Here is a 3,673-nt window from a genome sequence, read left to right as displayed (position 1 = left end):
CATTTATTATTATTTAAATTGGGTGGTAGGTACATGAGCATTTGGGTTATTTTTTTTAACCTTTTTATGAATCTAAAATATTTTATAATTTTTAAAAAGCCTTACAAAATTTAGATAAACCTTGAAATTTTAGATAAATTTACCTTGAAAATTTAGATAAACATAGTTGATGAATGTTGGCAGACAACATGCTACAGTTTTTACTGTAGAGTTAAATAATAATGAAAAATACTTTTTTTTCCTTAGAGATATTTCGGAGGAGCATTCTGTTTTCTGTTTTGTGATTGGAGTTGGCAAATAGAGAGAATCAGAAGACTCTCTAGTTTTGAGGGGGTGTCACAAGCCAGCTGAAGGAAAAGTAAAATCAAATAGGTAGTAGAAATGAGAAAAGGAGATAAAAAAGAAAGGAAGTATGTGTGTTGGTAAGTTGAGAGTATTTTCTTGTGGATAAATGAGGAGTAATAGGTGGGGGTCATTACCTCAGTTGGATGAAAAAGTCATGGCAATTTCAACTACCATTTCTGATCATAGCCAACCACTAATTTTGGGAAGTCCTAATTTTAAAATTGTTTCTTTCTCAATATATGACAGTTGCTTAATTAATAGTTTTTGGGTACTTGGAAGACTTCAGAGGAAGTAATCACCTTTGTATATATTATTAATGTATTCAAAATAGAAAGTAAATCCTTTGGGGTGCGTAGATACCAAGCTGTGTGAAGCATAGCTATTATCTGAATCATGTCCTTTGAAGTACTTGGAATTTGAACAACAGGATATGTTGTTTATTATAACTAATTCTGGAGCAATATATGGCAGGGCAGGTTTTTTTCTATTTATTTTGTAAACTGAGTGCATTGAAAGTTGAAAGCAAAGGGCAAGAGCTTCCTTTCTTCATGGCACATATTTCAATATATTTCTCTGAAATTGTCAATGTCTTCTGAACAGTGCCTTCATTTTCTTATTTGTTATTAAGCATTATTATTGGTATTATTTTTATATAAAAGGCTTCAGGAAGGCCATGGTATGATCTTCTTATATTAAGAAAAAGGATATGATTATAAAGCTAAAACACTTTCAGTTTTATTTGTATATGGTTTGCTGCAATTTGAGAGAGATTGGAAATATTTTACATCAAGAGCAGACATTGAGTAAAAGCTTATGGCTTTGGATGTATTTGATGATTAAATGACAGGGTAAATAAAAGCCCTTGGTCAACCAAATCCTAATGGAGGGAAATAAGAGTATTGTACAATCATTGAGCCCCAGTTTCAAAAACAAATCTTTCTGTGAACTGGTACTACTGTTAGGGTCGAGAGAAGTAAGAACAATATTAGCCACACATGGCCTTTCTATAAAAATATGAAGCAGAAAAACTCACATGCTTTAAGGAACCATTGATGTCATAAATGCCAAATTTGTAACCCATTCATTAAAAGTTTAACATACAGGTTTCTCTTTAAAAACCAGGTTAAAAATAGCGGTGGTGGGAGGAGGAAGTAATAGGCATGGTAAAAGATAAAGATTTAAAATACCTGAATGCAATTACAAGAAAAAGCCTTCAATTATTGTTTTTTAAGTCAATTTTGTTGTACAGTCCGCTTCCGTCCCTCTCTCCCTCACTCCCTCTTTACTAGTAACTTTGTTAAAGATTAGAGACAAGTGCTGTCATCCTACCTATGTTATAGTAGACTACACATTCCCAACAGTTTTTAAAGTGACATCTCACTGCTTGGTGTATCCACAACCTTGTTCCCTTATTTCCTGTATTAGTTTGTTAAGGTTACCATACAAAGTACCATGAACTGAGGACTTAAACAACAGAAAATTTATTGCACAGTTCTAGAAGCTAGAAGTTGGAGATAAAGGTGCCAACAGGGTTGATGCCTTCAAGAGCTGTAAGAGGGAATCTGTTCCACACCACTCACCGTGCTTGCAATGGTTAGCTGACAGTCTTTGGTGTTCCTTTGCTTACAGAAGCATCACCCCAACTTCCTTCATCTATATGTGACACTGTGTGTGTGTGTGTGGTTGTCTTCAGATTTCCCCTTTTCATGAGGAAATGAGTCATATTGGATTAAGGCTCATACTAATGACCTCTTTTTGACTTGATTACCTTTGTAAAGACCCTTTTTATAAATAAGGTTACATCCTGAGGTTTGTTGAGGTGGTTAGGACTTTAACAGATGAATTTTTGAGAGATACATTCAACCCACAAAGCTTCTCTACACTTCCCAACTAATAGTAAAAATATACTTCCCAATTATACTTACCAACTTCACAATTATAATGTTATCTATTATTTTTTATTTCTAAATACTAGTATGTGGGTTTTTTCATTAATCTGTATTTGCTGAATTTCAGTTATGGACTTGGAAATACCATGGTGAGATACGACTAATGCATGGAAAAGGTACAATATGTGTGAGTTAGTTTACAATTTGAGGTTCAACTATGTAGTTTAGAGAAGATACAGATATTCAGAAAAGGGGGAAGTTAGGTAGGATTTGAGTGGGCAAGGTGGATAGCAGAAGGTTATTCCAAGTTCAGGAATGGTTTCAGTGAGCATTTAGAGTTAAGTAATGTCTTAGAGGTATAACCAAGATAGGAGACCATCCTAAGTCTGGAGAGTTCTGAATAGTGACAGCTACCTTTTAGGAAGATCTAACACTTAACTACTTCTTGACTTTAGGCAAATTATTGAAACTTTCTGCATCTCAGTTTCTTTGTCATTAATATGGGGTTATTGTGATTAAATTAGATAATTCATGAGGAAGTTCTTGGTACATATTCAATGCTATTATTTTTTAATTAACAATATATATGTGAGAAAACTTATATGTATCTTAATATGAACAGGTAAAGGCTTACATAGAACTGTGACAATTCTTTGTAGTGACTAAGGGGCAAATGGATATTTCAAAGGAAAAATGAGAGGATATGGTTCTAATTTGAGTAAAAGATATGAAAAAGATGTCAAAGAAGAAAAGAAATAAAGTGAATCCGATGACAAAACAAGGAATGAATGAAGACATAAGGGATACAATTATTAATTTATATTTGGAAACTGCTGAAATTGAAGTAATAATTAACTATATAAGCCAGTAATTAGAAATAGCACTAAAGTTATGGAAAGTCTTGCCTAGAGGTGTAAATTTGGAGAGAGAAAAAACACACTGTCCCTCACAGAAGGGGGCCCAGGACAGAGCCTTTTGATAATTGGGGAGTGGGGAGGAGGAAGTGAAAGCAGTTGGGGGACAGGGAACTAATCAGATCGACTAGAAGAGAAGTAGAAATGTTGTGTTTCCAAATCCAAGGACGAAAAGTTCAGCGGAAAAAAAGTGGTCTGAGTTGTGCGATGTGGACCTGAAGAGGATGGAAGAGAATTAGGACCAAAAAAAAAGAAAAAACAGTCCCCCAAGATGTCCTCCTCTTCATCTTTGCAATCTGAATATACTCTGTTACATGACGAGGGGGCATTAAGGTTGCAAATCAGATGGCCATAAAATAGAGAAATTATCCTGGGTAGTCTGGGTGGGTCAGATTTAATCCCAACATTTTTTTTTTTTAGTAAAGATTTATTAAGAGAGATACATGCTGCATAGAGTGTAGGCTGTTTCAAAAGGCAAGAGAAAGGCCACGAGGTGTGGGGGTTGGGTGCTCTGATTAGAGTAAA

The sequence above is a fragment of the Camelus bactrianus genome, chromosome 7 (assembly GCF_048773025.1).
Source record: "Camelus bactrianus isolate YW-2024 breed Bactrian camel chromosome 7, ASM4877302v1, whole genome shotgun sequence".
NCBI classification, from domain to species: domain Eukaryota; kingdom Metazoa; phylum Chordata; class Mammalia; order Artiodactyla; family Camelidae; genus Camelus; species Camelus bactrianus.
The sequence above is the reverse complement of the archived record's forward strand: the minus strand, read 5'-3'. Positions refer to the sequence as shown.